At 29.3% G+C, this 19305-nt stretch overlaps 1 protein-coding gene across 1 annotated transcript in view; it reads left to right on the top strand.

The window, feature by feature from the left end:
* Positions 1–19305, top strand: part of LOC109600500 (muscle segmentation homeobox) — a 41619-nt gene that overhangs the window by 16616 nt on the left and 5698 nt on the right. The window lies entirely within an intron of this gene.

Raw genomic sequence — 19305 nt, 5'->3', positions numbered from 1 at the left:
AGTAACAAACAATAAATAAGGGTCGAAATCACCGGAAACGTGTATTTATTCGCTGGCAGAAACAAAAGACGCGGCCCGATGTTCGCATGGCAGACCGCGATTTCTAAATATAAAACAGGTGATATACGAATATAAACAGTTGAAATACGAACGTGGCCATCTAGCATGCGACGGGGCGCACTGTTCGCCATTCGTTTTTCGTCGAATGAATTATGCGCCGAGTGGACCCCCCCTTTTATAATAATTTAATTTGTCTCGCGGATCTTCCCAGAAGAAACGTCGCTGCCCTTGATCTTCGCTAATGGTTAATTTATTGTTTAATCAACTCGGATTTGTTTGTTCAAGAGCCGAGACATCGATCAAATCGGAAGAAATTGCTTATTAATGGTGACGGCGGCAAAGGCCAAAGGGAAATTTAATAAAGTTATTAACAGGATAAATAACTGCATCGCCACCCAAATGAAATCCAATTAAAACCAGTTTACCACCTTTTTATTATATAAACCTACCCTTAGGGCGCTGGTGTAATGACCGTTTAGCGTCACGAACTGTTGACTCGAGTTAATGGCCCTTCTGCGATCACAAAATTGGATGTTTTTATTTGGTTCTAGTTCGAAGACGTGATAAGACAGTTTTTAAATGTGCAATGGTTGATTATGGCTGTTACATCGAGTGACAAAGGTTCAATTCTATTTCAAAAGTGTATTTCTTAAATTTGGGCTACTGAAAAAATTACCATTGTAATAAATATTTTTTATTATTGTTCTACACGCAAATTCATGCCTCGAGAAAAATATTCTCAGTTGCGAAAATTTTGTAATTTTACTAATTTAATTAGCAAATTTAGTCCTCAGAAGGAATTAATATTTTTTATTATAAATAATGGCAAAAATTGGAAGTACCCCAAGGGTCCGGTTTAAAGCTATCAATGTTTTGCTAAGAAGTTAATGATTTTTGAGAAATAATTTATAATAAGTATTTAATTCATTTATATTTTAATTAGTAAAATTATTTAATTAATTTAATTTTTATTTAACAAAATAATTACCATTATGTCAATCAATATTTTTTTGCAAGTAAATTGATGCCACGAAAAAACCTTCTGGATTTTTGAAATTGAAGAATGGTTCACCCTTACTTTTGACCTCTTCTTCAGAATTACTCTGTTTTAGTAGTAATATTTACTAATTTATTTAGTAAATTTAATCCTCAAAATTAATGTTTTTATTAGTAGTAATAGTCGAACATTTGAAGTTCCACTATGATCTATTTTATAACCACAAATGCTTTGCTAAAAACTGATTTTTTAGAAATAATTTGTAATAATTATTTAATTTATTTACATTTCTTAATTAATAATATTATTTAATAAAATATTTTTGAAAACTATTTTATATTTTATTTATTTTATATGATTAATAATGGTCAAAAATTTGGAGTTCCACAAGGATCTCTTTTAGAGCCACCAATGTTTTGCTAAAATGTTAATAATTTTTGAGAAATAATTTGTAACAAATATTTAAAATGTTTATATTTTTTGATTAATAAAATATTTTCGAAAATTATTATAGAACATTAATTTTAATTAATAAATTCATAAAGTTCATAATAAAAGTTGAATAAGTAGGTTGTATCTTAAAATAAAATTTCCTCTCTTCTTTATTTACTTCTTAGTAATAATAAACTACAAACAATCTCGACCACATCTTTAAAATAATTTTTATTTAACAAAATAATTATCATTAATATCAATATTTTTTTGAAAGTAAATTGATGTTACAAGAAAAACATTCTGGATATTTTAAACTGAAGAAAAATTCATCCTCACTTTTGACCTCATCTTTTAGTAATAATTTTTATTAATTTAATTAATAAATTTAATCCTCAAAATTAACACACACAAGGATCTCTTTCATAACCATAAATGTTCTGCTAAAAAGTTATGATGTTTGAAATGATTTTTGAGAAATATGTAATAATTATTTAATAAAATATTCGAAAACAATTTTAGGTCATTAATTTAGATTGATAAATTTGATAAATCTTTTATGTTTCACAATAAAAGTTGAATAAGTTGGTTACATCTTAAAATAAAATTCTTTATCTACTGAATTCAGTTTCTTATTAATAATAAAATATCAATTATCTCGATCAACATCTTCTTTAAAATATTTTTTATTTAATAAAATAATCACCATTAAATGAATTTTTTTGTAAGGATATTCATGTCCTTCTCTTCAGAATTAAACAAACAGTTTTTAGCAATAATTTTTACATATTAATTATTAAATTCGTCGTCAAAATTAATTAAAAACCACCTATGTTTTTAAGTGAGTTAATGATTTTTGAAAAATAATTTGTAAAAAATTTAATTGATTTACATTTTTTAATGTAGCAGAATTATTTAATAAAATACATTTTAATTGATTAATCTTCAAAGCTTTACAAGAAAAAGTTGAATATTTGCATCTTAAAATAAGTTTCCTCTCTTCTTTATTTGCTGAATTTAAATTAGTAATCATCTTCTTTGAAATAACTTTGATTCAACAAAATAATCAACATTGAAATTGATATTCTTTTTAAAGTAAATCCAGGAGAAAAACATTTAGGTTTCTGGACCTGAAGAAAAAATCAACCTCATATTTTACATCAACTTTGGAATTAAACAGTTTATTATGTAAAAAAATTAAAGAGTAACAAACATAAATAATGGTTCCTTGAAGCAATATCTGGACCATGTGGTAGAATTTCCCATTTAATTTTTTGAAGCTTCCTTCGAGTATCTTATGCCACATGTGTTCTTGTACTGTCGTAAAGAAGCTAAAAAAATTGGTTATGAGAAAGTTTTTCATAACCTTCGTCAATTTGCTACAATTAGACAGTTTTATTGAACGTTAGGTAACTGCTTGTCAATGTGTGAAAACCCATTCTACAGTCAAAAATTTGTCTTGGGTTAAGACTCATCGTAAGATCAGTAAAAGGCACATTTGCTTTGTGTGCAAAGATATTAACTCCTAATTTTATTATCCTCACTCAATTTATATGTAACTTCTTGAAGATTTTGCACCCGATATTACTTAATTTCTTCGTTAGTATAGGCTTCAGGATGACCTTGACCTTGCTCTTCCTTATCACTTTTAAACACTTGCATCAAAAAGTAGTTTCCAATTAAGGTATAATATAATGACATATTGCCGTTTATGGAAAGTGGTATTTTTCATAGGTTAGACTGGGATAGAAGTATTATCAACATCTACTCTTAAAATTCTTGGTGTCAGAGCCAAAATCAACCAATCAGGTTGATCCCGTAGGTACACCATGTAATCTTCCAACAACTTTAATACGGCATTTTCACGGAACTACAAAATTGAACAATTCCAGCAGATCAATTTCGATCCGGCATCTTACCGTAAATCACAAGACATAAAAACCAAGAGCCAATCGCATTTTTCCTCAGCCATTACAGAGAAACCCAGTAAATTACACGACAATTACATTAAATAACATTGAAGAAACAAGAAATTACCGGAGCGATTACTTAACAAATTAAAAGAATGAAGTAGGCAAATCAATAAATACGGTGAAGTGAACGGGCGGCCTCAACGCGAACTAACTACACACAAACACGAAGTGATCGGACGCAAGATGTTTTTTGCTCTCAAGGAAAAATTGAAGATGCAATTAACATCAATTTTATTTGCCCGAGTCCGAGAACTTCGCCGAGTCCATTAGGAAATTACTCTTTGATAAACGCTTGCAAATTGCTCCACGTCGGAATTTATATGGTACTCAATCCCGTGGACATACATGATCGATCGGTACGACGGTTTCTCGGAACGATTTAATATTTGAGACGATTGTGTTTGGGGTGTTCGGTACGGACGACAGTTGCGTCCGTGGGGCAAGGAGGCGAACGAGAATGAGGTGCACACGGTCGAGTGGCGATGTTCCTTAAGAGGCCATTAGAGCAGTCAATTATCCGTCGGTCGCGCTAGTCCAGGTGCTTGTTTTTCGAATGGAAATGATAATTTATTCGCACCAATTTGGTATAATTGGTGTGTTGAGGTCGAAACGGACTGTGGAATGTCTAAAACCGGGAGCTCGTCCGCTTTAATTGAACTAATCTGCCGGATCATTCCGAATACATTAATTAACACATACCGATTTGAATAAAATTCACATTAAACGATTGGAAAGTGGTGTTTTTAAATTTCCTTAAATCGGTTGTTTTTTATAACTCCATTGATAAAGGCCTTAAATATATTTGTCTCATTTTATTACGGCCGTTAAGTGGATAACTAATTTAGTATAAATTGATTATTTTTCGAACCGGATCATTTTTCTGGCACTTCTCGCGTTTCGGTTAAGCTAAGTTTCGTTTCGAAAGTAATTACACACAATGCGCACGGTGCAAATGAGCCTCGATATTCGCGGTCACTTATTGATTAGCTCACTCGCCACTTTTAATTTGTTAAGTAATCGATCGTAATTTGTTGTTTTCGCATACTAATTTATTGTAATTATTGTAGTTTATTGTCGTTTCTTGATAGTTGATTGCCTTTGTCACTGCTGACATACTTTATTAATGTTATTCTAGTGTGGGTGACTGTTTTATTGGATACGAGTGATTAAAAGATAATTTTATGTGAAAGTAATGGATTATGTTGTTGTAAATGGATAGTTCGGTTTGTTTTATTGGCAGTTGCGAGAAAACCAAGATTATTTCTTTATATACGGTTCCCTTTTTCCAAATAACTTCGGTAGATTGGCACAAGAAAAAATCACTCCTTAGCATATTTAATCTCAAACATACTGACCAATGAGTTTTTAAAATGTAAAATGTAAATATTGTGCTTCGCTGAACATGTTGTTTTAATATAAACAGTATTAAATAACAGGAATACATAATTTTAATTTCCTGTATTAATTTTACCAGATGATTACTTTAACTATTATATTTAATAATTCTGTTGACGTAAACATTATTTAATACCCGCAATTTATTTCTTATATTATATTTAATCATAAAATTGTTATAAATGACGAAGATATTATTTATTTTACAGATTTTACCAGAGTACTATATTAAATATCACTCTGTAGCTATTAATTAAAACCATTACTTTACAGATTTTACCAGATTACCATGTAATATTTATTAATGTAGCTGGATTTGAAATGATGAAACCATAAAATAAAATACTGGTTAAAACTCATCATTTATTTCATATAAATACAAAATGATGTTAAGTAATCATAAAAAAGAATTGTTATATATTAAACTTTTAGAAATATTTTAAATTGTTATAAATGTTAAAGATATTAATTAGAATCTTTACAGATTTTATTAGATTACTACATCAAAAATTACCATGTAATGTTTAATAATGAAGCTGAATATGAAATGATAAAATAATCAATAAAATTGTAATTATTATTAATAATTTATTTCATACAAATAGAAAATGATGTAAAGTAAACATCAAAAAGGTTTTTTATATATTAAACATCCAAAAATGTTTTAAATTGTCATAAATGATAAAGATATTTTTTAAAATCATTACTTATAGATTTTATCAGATTACTACTTTAAAAATTACCATGTAATCATCAAAAAGATTTTTTAAATATAAAATTACCAATAATATTTTAAATAAATGATGCAGATATTAATTAAATTCACTACTTTATAGATTTGACCAAATTACTATTTTAAAAATTACAATGTAATCTTTAATATTGAAGCTGGATTTGAAATGATGAAACAATTAAATAAAATACTGGTTATAACTCATCATTTATTTCATACAAACACAAAATGATGTTAAGTAATCATAAAAAAGAATTGTTATATATTAAACTTTCAAAAATTGTTATTAAAGTTAAAGGTATTAATTAATATCATTACTTTACACATTTTATCAGATTACTGCTTTAAAAATTACTATGTCAGATATTAATTAAAGTCATTACTTTACAGATTCTACCAGATTACTACTTTAATAGTTACCATGTAATCTTTAATAATGAAGCTGGATTTGAAATGATGAAACAATCAAATAAAATACTGATTTCAACTCATAATTTAATTCATACAAACACAAAATGATTTTAAGTAATCATCAAAAAGATATTTTGTATATTAAACTTTCAAAAATATTTTAAAATGTTATAAATGCAATAATTAAAATGATTACTTTACAGATTTTACGATTACTACTTGAAAAATTACTATGTAATCTTTGACAATATAGCTGAATATGAAATAATCAATAAAATCCTAGTTACTACTAATCATTTATTTCATTTAAATACAAAATTATGTAATCATCAAGGTTTTTGTATATATTAAACTTCAAAAACATTTTAAATTGTCATAAATGATAAAGATGCAGATTTTACCAGATTACTGGTTTAAAAATTACCATGTAATCTTTAACAATGAAACTAGATTTGAAATGATGAAACAATCAAATAAAATCCTTGTTGTAACTCGTCCTTTATTTCTTACAAATACAAAATAATGTTAAAAAATCATCAAAAATATTTTTAATGGTCATAAATGATGAAGATATTAATTAAAATCATTACTTTACAGATTTTAGCAGATTACTACTTTAAAAATTACCATGTAATTACTATGTAATTTTTAATAATGAAGCTGGATACAAATACAAAATGATGTTTAGTAATCATCAAAAAGATATTTCGTATATTAAACTTTCAAAATATTTTAAATTGTTGCAAATATTAAAGGTATTAATGATAATCATTACTTTACAAATTTTACCAGATTACTGCTTTAAAAATGACCTTGTAATTTTTAATAATATAGCTAGATATGGAAATGATGAAGCAATCAAATAAAATCCTGGTTTTATAACATTTATTTCATACAAATATAAAATGATGTTAAGTAATCATCAGATGTACATTTTAATATTAAACTATTATTTGAAACTGTTTGCAATTATGAAGATATTGAATAAAATCATTAATTTAGAGGTTACAACTTCAAAAATTACCCTGTAACATTTAATGAAGCTGAATATAATAAAATGATGAAACAATGCTGATGAAGGTATTAACTTTGCCGGTTTTAACAGATTATTACTTTAAAAATTAACTCGTAATGTTTAATAGTAAAACTGAATATGAAATGACACAATCAAATAAAACAATGTTTATTATTTATTCATCATACAGATAGTAAATGAAGTAAGTATTCATTGGAAGGGTTTAAGTATATATTAAACTTATAAATGCCGAAGGTGTCATTTAAAATAATCACTTTCGAAGGTGATTGCCAATAGAAAATCAATTCAATTACCGGAAACAGTGAAATAGTGAAGGTTTTTTCTAAGCCGTAATGGACGTGAAAAGTGATTATTCGGAATAGTTGCGGTGTGAATCAGTTTTCGAAAGATATTTTGGTGTGGTGGAATCTTAAACGTTGGGGCCGTACATTCTGTCTGGTCCGTGATAGATGGTTATTAATTCACCCGAACGCTCCCGGCAATAAATATATATTAACGATCGTTTAGTTGGCTATTTAACTTCCGACATGATATGTGCTCCTTTTGTAACCGACGAGATATTTGTGGACGGTTTTTTTAGACGTGTCTTTTAAAAATCGTCGTGGATATATCACTTGACGTTTTTTTTTTCTCGTGGTTGTTTGGTTGTTTGTTTTTTTTTCGGTGCGTCTGAACAGATGTTTGGTGATGTACTCGGCTGGTAGTTTACGATGCGTCGTTCAGCCAGTGCTTTGATGTTAAGCACTTTATAATAGTCCTGTTGATGGAAATATTAAAATAAACCAGATCGCAGCCGGTTAATTAAGAAAGAAGTGTTTTGACGTTGGTTCGTTTTATTTCGTGTGCGGGGTTAATAGATGGGCAATTTCCAGGAGCAACAGTTGGACACTGAGAAGTTGTAAAAAAATCCATTTACGTCTTTCATGCTCGGTTCCCGTCGACAACTATAAAACATTGATTCTCCGCAATCTTCCAACAATGCTACCAATCCCATATAAGTGCATGTCGTTACTCTCTTAGCATCGCAACGTAATTATTCAAAAGTGATTGTTTTTTAACAAATTACCACGTTGCACGGTGGTCCGGCCTAGAGCCAAAACTGAATTTGGACGCGCCATCTTGGATTCGATGATCGACTGGTCCGGCGTGGCAGTTAAGAGAGTCGCAATAAAGGAAATGAACACATAAACAATGAAAGGGACATTAGCGAAGCTGGATGGTCGTTTAAATGGTCGCATATTTGTCGTAATTACTCATTGAATATGTAGTCTTTACGTGTTCCCTTTTTCCAGCGATCCATGCCTAAGTGAACGTCTATCAAGACCGGTGTTCATTTGTCCCGCAGTTCTATTATTCGAAATGCATAATGGCGGACTGGCGGATAAAGAAGGAAAATCAATTTTTTAGAACGTCTGTAGATGGCAGCGCACTCAAGCGCTTTTTAATCAATTAAACGTCCGGTAATCGGTTTCGAGAAAACACGCTGAAATTGATCTTCCCAGAATACGAAGCTATCGATTAATAACTGTAAGGGACATTAGAGCGTTGTTTAATAGATATTTTACAGCATTTTTCCACCGCTCTTATTGGATAATAGTTATTTTATTCCACTATTTTTAAATTGCGACGATTGTAATTTTAAATTGCGCAATTCACGAGAAAAAAAGACGCTTGATTTAAATTAATTTCTAATGGCATTTTAAATACCACTCGCAAGATTTCTTTTCTGCGAAGAAAAAGCGGCTAAGTGTACCACCTTGTACGTAAACGTACGCAAGTGTTTTTATTTCGCCACTTACATAATCTGACGTCCATCAAAAAATTTTCCCTCCATTATAATGGTCAAGGATATCCATGCGCTTTTTTTGCCTACGCGAGTTTGTTAAAATTAATTGCCGTTTTATTGCTTTGACACAATCAAGGCAATAAATGCTACATCTCAGTTTTCCTTCAATTTCAAATATCTCTCAGTTTTCTTTAAATATGTCAGAATTCTTTATTACTTAATTTTAATATACCATAGTTGCATCAGGGTGTTAATCTTTTCTTCTTTTTACACAGTTCAATAACTGAACCATCTTGTCGTTTCTTCCGACGTCTTTAGATGGAAACTATGCCAGAATTCTTTTTTTATTAGTTTTTATAAACCTGTATCAAGATGTTGATACACTTTTCCTCTTTTTACAGATTTCAATGGATACACCACCTTGGTTTTTCTTCTAATGCCTTTAGATGGAGAATTAAGATTTATATTTCTGCTTCAACTTCAAATATCTTTCAGTTTTCTTTAAATATGTCAGAACTCTGTTATTTAATTTGTATACTATTGCATCAAGGTTTCGTTGCACATCTTGCTTATTATTCTAACGTCTTTAGACAGAAAATTAAGATTTATATTTTTGCTTCAACATCAATTAACTTCCAGTTTTCTATAAACCTGTATCAGGGATGTGACACACTTTTCTTTCTTTTTACAGTTTTCAATGGATACACCATCTTGGTTTTTCTTCCAATGTCTTTAGATGGAAACTTAAGATTTATATTTCTGCTTCAACTTCGAATATCTTTCAGTTCTCTTTAAATATGTCAAAACTCTTTGTTCTTTAATTTTTATACTGCTGCATCAAAGTTTTGATGTACATTATTCCATTTTTTACAGTGTTCAATTGTTGCACCTTCTTGGTTTTTCTTCCAACGTCTTTAGGCAGAAAATTGAGATTTATATTTTTGCTTCAACTTCAAATAACTTTCAGTTTTCTTTAAATATGCCAGAATTCTTTGTTTATTAGTTTCTATAAACCTGCATTAGGTTTTGATATACTTTTTTCTTTTTTTATAGTTTTCAATTGATGCACCATCTTGATTTTTTTACCAACGTCTTTAGACAGAAAATTATGATCTATATTTCTGTTTCAATTCCAAATATCTTTCAGCTCTCTTTAAATATGTCAGAACTCCTTGTTCTTTAATTTTTATACTGCTGCATCAAGGTTTTGATACACATTAATCCATTTGTCAGTTTTTAATTGATGCACCATCTTGCTTTTTCTTCCAACGTCTTTAGACAGAAAATTAAGATTTATATTTTTGCTTCAACTTCAAATAACTTCCAGTTTTCTATAGATATGCCAGAATTCTTTGTTTATTAGTTTTTATAAACCTGCATCAGGGTTATGACACACTTTTCTCTCTTTTTACAGTTTTCAATGGATGCATCATCTTGGTTTTTCTTCCAATGCCTTTAGATGGAAACTTAAGATTTATATTTCTGCTTCAACTACAAATATCTTTCAGTTCTCTTTAAATATGTCAGAAACACTTTGTTCTTTAATTTTTATACTGCTGCATAAAGGTTTTGATGCACATTATTCCATTTTTCACAGTTTTTAATTAATTGATTTTTCTTCCTACGTCTTTAGATAGAAAATTAAAATTTATATTTCAGCTTCAAATTCAATTATCTTCCAAATTTCTTTAAATATGCCAGAATTTTTATTCTTATAATCTTTTATGTCTACATTTCAAGAACTATACAAACTATAAATATTTGATTGATCACTCAAACAACATTGTTTTCTATATTCTGTATTTATTTCGTCACTTACATAATCTGGCATCCATCAAAACAATGTCTCCACCTCTCATTATAATGGTCAAGGATAATCCATGCACTTTTTTTGTCTTTCCCAGTTTGTTAAAATTAATTGCCGTTTTATAGTTTTAACACAATCAAGGCAATAAAACCAATGTTTAACGACAACAGTTTTAATTTGTTCCATTAATGGTTAAGGTTCGCGGAAAAAGGAGCGCCCAAATTGAATCTAACCAACAAATCAGCGATCTTCACTTTCACAATTTAAACGTGCTGTCATTTCAATTTCGACCGTTTCGTCAATTATTTATAATTTTGGTGCTAATTGGAAAGATAAGACGGTGCCGTTTTGAGCCACCATAAAAATGCAAATGGAGATTCTCAGCTCCACGAGTTGATTAAGACAGTGTATATGGGTCAGAACGGCCGGCCGGTACGTATTAAAAATTATTTTACGGGCTTATTTTATGGTGCACTGTAAATTTCCTTCAGATTTGTTTACATAATAAAGGCGCTCGTTAAAAATACAAATAGATAAATTAGTCGACATTAAAAACTGAATTAACTTATCACTTTAATGGCCAATAAAGTGACAATGAGAGCGGGTTTATGACGATTTTTATACTTTTAATCCTCAATGCCACGATTAAATTCCCTCTTAAGTGATCTTTTCTGCGGGCCATTTAAATTTAAAAGTCTTGTCGCAACTTATGTTGCTTTGCTGATAAACGTTGATTTAATGTCTTATTTTACCTTAATAACATAGAAATGAAGCGGGTTCCAATAAAAGTGGCGCAATGAATATTCAGAAGGTGCAATAAAACGGAGCGGAGTTATTTAATACAAAAGCCACGCTAAAATATTTGTAATAAAAAAATGCAAGCATATGTAAATTCAAGATAAAAACAAATTTGTGCAGGTAAATATATAAATATTTCATGTTACCGGCCCATTTAAATACGCGAAAGCCGAAACGAAATAAGAAAATTATTCACTACAACGCCGTACAAATTTGATGGTATCATTATTCGGGAGCCATACATAATAATATGCCGAATATTAACCTTTATCGTCGCACGGAAATCCATCAAAATCTAGAAACAATGGGACGACGACATGCGATCTTGCTTGACGGATTCGAATCCGATTCGACGGATTTGATCGGGGAAACCGTTGACAGATGCCCTTTTGTCTCGCTGATCCGAGACGTCTCCGAACGAGATTTATGCAGATCTCTGCGACGAATTTATTTTCGATTATTTATGGAATCTTGTTGTTATTATTAGATGCGTGCACATATTTCTACAACGATGGAAACTACTTGACTACTTGTACTTTGTGTTAGATGTTGAAGTACTTTTGATATAACATCTTGTAACATCTACATATAAAGAGACAAATTATTATTAATAATTTTATTATGTTTTATAAACAATCAACTCAATTTGGACGGGCCATCTTGCTTTTTCATTCAATGACTTTAACTAAAATATATTTGGTTCATATTTATCTTCATCAGAGTTCTTTGTTTCATTGTTCATTATGCAGCTGTATTCCGGTTTAGAATCACTATTTTTTACCTTCCAACAGTTATTAAAAATGATTTTTTAATTTATCTTAACCTTTTATAATTTTACTGACCTTTTGTTTATCATTCAACTAAAAATTTTTGCCAATAAAACGACATATTCATGACATCAATCATATTATTTTTATAGGCTATTAATACGTCTTCTTTGTACTTCATTCAATCTTTATTCATTTTTATGTTCAATTAATTTTTTATTCTTGTCATAATTTGGAACTAACATCTCCAATATATTTTCAATGACTTGAGAGTAAAGCAAAGTACACATATTTAGACATCATTATTCAACTAACAATTAATTTTATAAACTACTAATATGATTTGGGTGTGCCATCAATTTTATCTTTTTATATATACACTTTCTTTTGATACTTTGGACTAACGTCTCCGATATACCTTCTATAATACAAGAACAAAGCAAAGTGCACATGTCAGGATTATAATTTATCCAACATCTTCTTTCTTTAAAATTTGTTAATTATTTATAATACAAGAACAAAGCAAAGTGCACATGTCAGGTGTATAATTTAACCATCTTCTTTCTTTAAAATTTGTTTATAACATAATTTATTTATAATGGTACTCTTATTATATTTAATATGATACAAAATGATATGGATCTGCCATCTTGTTTTTTTTTTCAACATTTTTATGTGGACAATTAAAATTTATATTTTGCTTCAATTTCAAATATCTTCTAATTTTCTTCAGATAAGTCAGACCTTTTTGTTTTAAAGTTTTCATCCAGCAGAATCTGGATTTAGATATGCTTCTTTCCTCTTTATACACATTTCAACAGTTGTTTCTTAATTTATCAATTTTGTCTGTTTATTCTTTTGATACTTTGGACAAACGTCTCCGATATACCTTCTATAGTACAAGAACAAAACAAAGTGCACATGTCAGGTGTATAATTTAACCAACATCTTCTTTCTTTAAAATTTGTCATTAACACAATTTATTTATAATGACATTCTTATTACATTTAATATGCTTCTAAAACGATGTGGATTTGCCATCTTGGTTTTTTTTTTTCAACATCTTTATGTGGACAATTAAAATTTATATTTTGTTTCAACTTCAAATATCTTCTAATTTTCTTCAGTTAAGTTAGAATTCTTTGTTTCAAAGTTTTCATCCAGCAGCATATGGATTTAGATACACTTCTTTTCTCTTTATACACATTTCAACAGATGTTTCTTATTTATCAATTTTGTCTGTTTGTTCTTTTGATACTTTGGACTAACATCCCCGATATATCTTCTATAATACAAAAACAAAGCACAGTGCACATGTCAGGATTATAATTTATCCAACATCTTCTTTCTTTAAAATTTGTTAATTATCTATAATACAAGAACAAAGCAAAGTGCACATGTCAGGTGTATAATTTAACCATCTTCTTTCTTTAAAATTTGTTTATAACATAATTTATTTATAATGGTACTCTTATTATATTTAATATGATACAAAATGATATGGATCTGCCATCTTGTTTTTTTTTTCAACATTTTTATGTGGACAATTAAAATTTATATTTTGCTTCAATTTCAAATATCTTCTAATTTTCTTCAGATAAGTCAGACCTTTTTGTTTTAAAGTTTTCATCCAGCAGAATCTGGATTTAGATATGCTTCTTTCCTCTTTATACACATTTCAACAGATGTTTCTTAATTTATCAATTTTGTCTGTTTATTCTTTTGATACTTTGGACAAACGTCTCCGATATACCTTCTATAGTACAAGAACAAAACAAAGTGCACATGTCAGGTGTATAATTTAACCAACATCTTCTTTCTTTAAAATTTGTCATTAACACAATTTATTTATAATGGCATTCTTATTACATTTAATATGCTACTAAAACGATGTGGATCTGCCATCTTGTTTTTTTCAATGTTATATTTTGCTTCAACTTCAAATATCTTCTAATTTTCTTCAGATAAGTCAGAATTCTTTTTTTCAAAGTTTTCATCCAGCAGCATCTGGATTTAGATACGCTTCTTTCCTCTTTATACATTTTTCAACAGATGTTTCTTAATTTATCAATTTTATCTGTTTATTCATTTGATACTTTGGACTAACGTCCCTGATATATCTTCTATAATACAAGAACAAAGCAAAGTATCTGGTTTATAAATTAACCATCGTCTACTTTCTTTAAAATTTATCAATAAGACAATTTATTTATAATGACACTCTTATTACATTTAATATGCACTAAAATGATGTGGATCTGCTATCTTGGTTTTTTCCCAACGTCTTCGTATGGTCTTTTTCTTTAGATAGATCAGAATTCTTTGTTTCAAAGTTTTCATCAGCAGCATCTTTTATCTTTGTACACATTTTACGAGGTTTTTCTTAATTTATCAATTTTATATGTTTATTGTTTTGACAGTTTTGGACTCCTATATATCTTCTATAAATCAAGAACAAAGCAAAATACACATAATTTATAATTTAACCAAGATATTCTTTCTTTAAAATTTGTCAATAAGACAATTTATTTATAATGATAATCGTATTACATTTTACATGTAATACATGATGTGAATGTGCCCTCTTGGTCTTTTTTTTTTCATCGTCTATATATAGACAATCAACATTTATATTTGCCCCAACTTCAAGTATCTTCTAATTTTCTTTAGATAGATTTTTTTTGTTTCAAAATTTTTCATCCATATTTTCTCTTAATTTATTCATTTATCAGTTTTGTCAATGTGCAGATGTTTATAATTCGACATCTTCTTTCTTTGAAATTTTCTAATAAAACAAAATTATTCATAATAACAGACTTATTATATTTTATTAGGTACTAACACGATTTAGATGTACCACCTTGGTTTTCTTCCATTTCTTGTTTCTATGGAAAATTGAGATCTACATTTTGCTTCAACTTCAAACGCCTTCCAATTTTCTTTAAACACATCAGAGGTACTATCACTTTTACCACTCGATTTTCTTCCTTCTACAATTACAAAAATGAGTTTCTTTAATTTTATTTGTTTTTGTGAGACACCAACTTTTCTAGCTAACCTTCTGTAATTTAAAAACTAAACAAGGTACAATTCTTTGTAAAACAACCAACGTTGCTTTCTTAATTAGCCAAATAGATAAATTATTCATGACTAGCAATTATATTACAATTAATAAGCAATTAATACAAACCAGTGAGACCGATGAAATACAAACAGTCCATAACAAAAAAACAAAATAAAATCGAAAAACGTTACAAATGATGTTTATACATCCTCTTTTGTATTCCGTTTTTAATTAGCTGTTGGGAATTGTTAATTCGTCTCATTAAAATTGCAAATGTCCGCCCGGACAAACGGTGACCATTCACAGGGTGGTTTTTTATGCGCACCACGCACACAAAAAAAAAAACACCAACAATTGTACGAACCGAACAATGGCAAAATCAGATTAACTCATTTACACGGGTATTATTTAAACACCGCGAGAGCGTTCGATAAACAAACGTCGGACCGCTTGGCGGAATCGAACGGTGATTCCGTGTGTGTCGCGCAACAGAATCCGGTCCTCGTTTGTCCTAATAAAACTTAATTTCTGATTATTAACGTGCTTTCCCGACTAGCAGGTTACCATTAATTAAAATCGGGTGGTTCGAAATGCCTTTATGTCATTGTTGGTGGGTTTTAGGCCGTCGACGAGTTTTAATTAAATAGCGCCGATGTTTTTGTTTGTTAGCGTTTCCGGTGCTGATCAAATTTAATTAGTACCGAATTTATATGTAAGTTTACGACGTATGAATATCAAATCCTGTATCTTGAATTATCACCATCTGCTTCTAAAACGGACAGATGGACGCGTATTTATGATTTGAGATTGGAATCTTTCTGAAAATTTTTCGTTTCACGTATTTACTTGAGCAAGACGTTTTAAATGGTACGCATGTAACTGGTAATTAATTATGAGATTACTGTATTCTCGTTGCGGATTTATTATCCATATATGGTTTAATAAATTAAAACAAAATTAGTAAGTAATTATTATATATGGAGTTGTTATTACGCTAATTCGAATTTAATTGATGTATGTGGTAAGCTTTATCTAAGAACTTGTTAAATTGCGAATTCCACTATAAATTAAATGATGCAGTTATTTAATTGACAAACACAAATATGGTTCACCATTAAATATGTTTCATAAATACAAACAACCAAACTTATATGGAATCCCAGTAATTAAAGAAACAGTGTTTTATTAGACAAAAAATATTTGTGAAATAAAAAGCTGTTTATCTAAACCAATTTTACTACAAATCTATAGACAAAATCATTATAACAAATTTTGCGTTGGTGGTTGTGGAACCCTTAACTTCTATTAGATTAATCTTTTCCTAACACCTGTACCTTGTACAGGATGGCTTTGAAGCTTGAGATGAGATGTTGTGGGATCTCTTTTGATATTTGAGCTAAAAACAGTCCTGATCTTCTGTGATGACTCTACCACAACATCTCCTGGGTCTATTTTTAGGGTTCCCAACTTCAGAAATCTTGAATGAAGTAACTCTCCAAAGTAACCTCAAACCATAACTCCAGGAGTTCTATGTACAGATTCCTCAACACAGAAACTGAAGACAATTTCATTCCTTTCTAAATCCCATTCAGGACCTTCTTCAGTCCATACTTCTCAAGAATACCAACAGCGATTCAAACAAATGTTTTACCTCTTTTGAGCCAATAATTTGTCTTCTATCAAACTATGTATTTAAATCAATATTTTATCAAAAAAAAAAAAAAAAAATAGAGGCTGCCGATAGAAAAAAAAAACTTTTAATTATTATCAACATCAATCTGGTTTTCACATCTATTGACACTCTGAGCAACAATTATATGCATGTTTATATAGTTTTTTATTATTGAAATATATTACGGACTGTACAAGATCATAACAAAATATAAATACAATTCAATTCTAATATCAATTAATATACCATCATATTATTTATGGATAATATTTGTATTTACTTAAATTTCAATGTAGTTGATTTTTAACATTATTTTGAATCATAATTAATTTCAACAATACTTAGACATTTTGTACTTAAAAACGGCATCGATTGTCGTTTTATATTTTGTAGTACTGAGTTTTCGATCATTGGTCACGGCCATTCAAATAATAATTAAACAAAAACACTGTTTCAACAGTGCACAGTATTATATATACATTTAATTTCACTTATAAGACATACACAACACTACACGTTATAGCTGTGTATAGCTACAGATATACTGCTAAAAGCATGTCGGTGACGCGAACACACGAGATTTCACCCATACAAAAAGTGTATGAGGCGCACAGCACACTGCGCGTGCGCCATTTATGAGCATGTCGATGACGTGAAAACGTTTTCACTTCAAAAAAAACTTTCGTTTTTTTATTCAGGACTATTTTTTTTTTCAACAGTGAATACACATATAAGTTTGTGTGTATATTATTGAAGTATTTTTCCCATTAAGAAATACGTAGGTAATGTTAATTAAAACGTTGATTAATTGCCAATTTAACAATAAATTAGTCGTCTACACGTTTTACAATTAAACATTTTTTTGACAAAATTGTGTGTAATTTTATCGCCAAGCTATTTTTGCCAATTAACACACATTAAGCCACGACAATTAAAATATTTATTACCCCTTATAAAAATTCCAAAATATTACAGTTACTTAAAAATGAACAGAGATTCTCTTAATGAACGACGATTAATTGGTTACAATCAAGATATAATAAATTCCGGGAATACTCATTCGAATTGACACAAATATCAAAAATTATTTGGCTTTCGCCCACACGCATATTTTATGAAGTTATTTACCATTAAAACAAAATAAAACGCCGAAAAATATTTCACCTCGGGCTTCCCACACGTTTTTTACAAAATTCGACAAATTTACTACACAAATTACATTACGTGACATTGAATTGAGAATTTAAATGTCCGACAATTAAAACAATTTAATATCTATTTACATACATTTAAATAATTTCGCCTTACCCAAAAATTTGAATACCATTCACGATGTAAATTCTCAGACAAAAATAGGTTCGAATCTTATCACAAATCTCACATCTAAAGTGTTTTTTTCACCAGAAAATTTAATAATGTAATAATGCGCTAGCCAAATGTGTGAGTGTGTATGTGTGTGGCATCCACATGTAAATATTTCCAGACTTTTTTCGAATATTAAAACTTGGTGCTGGCAAAAAGATATTCAATCCTCAACTGATAGTTTGCCTGTTATTGCTAATTATGCAGTGCGTTTTTCACTATATCGAAATGTGTTAAAATTATCTTAATTAATTACTATTTAATAAACATGATGCTAATTTATACAGACGGCTTCAGCCATTAACATACTTCCTTTGGAACCATAATTAGTTAAAATACCTTAAAGTTACAGAATGTTTATTGTATAATAATAAAATTTTATTGTTTTATCCATTTAAATTAATTGATTAAGGCAAGAAAGTTTTTATAGGCCGAGACTGGGAGGCTGTGAGCTTTTTCTCCACAGAGGTCGAAAGATTTTGCTTAATAGGCAATTAAAGAATTACAACATTCTCGGAATCGATTAATTCCGTCGCCAAAACTAAACACGGCGACCAAAACTTTCGGGCGCACGCTGTATATAAATCATAAATTAGCGGACGATTAAACAACCCAATTAATTTAAACGGATCAACAAATTATTATAATCCAACTGTCCTTGGTCATAAAATCGGCTCGTAAAAAAACTGGCACATGAATAGTCTTATATTTCCTATCACTAATTAGTTCTTAATTGCCTGTTAATTGCAACTTCTTACACTGTTATAACTAGATTTTTCATTTTTAATATCGGCTTTCCAACCGTTAATTGATCACAAACTGTGATCATGCGGTTTTTTTAATTGTTGATGATTTATTCGATTCCTGCTGATACAATCAACGTGTGAACGTTGTGAGCAAAACTTCCTGAATTAAAAACGAAATTAAAACACTAATTTCCCGAATTGTTTGTATTATTTACTGATTGATTCCCCTGATAATATATTACACGTGATATATTATCCTAATAAAC

Source organism: Aethina tumida, chromosome 5, assembly GCF_024364675.1.
Source record: "Aethina tumida isolate Nest 87 chromosome 5, icAetTumi1.1, whole genome shotgun sequence".
Taxonomy (NCBI): Eukaryota; Metazoa; Arthropoda; class Insecta; order Coleoptera; family Nitidulidae; genus Aethina; species Aethina tumida.
The sequence above is the reverse complement of the archived record's forward strand: the minus strand, read 5'-3'. Positions and strand labels throughout refer to the sequence as shown.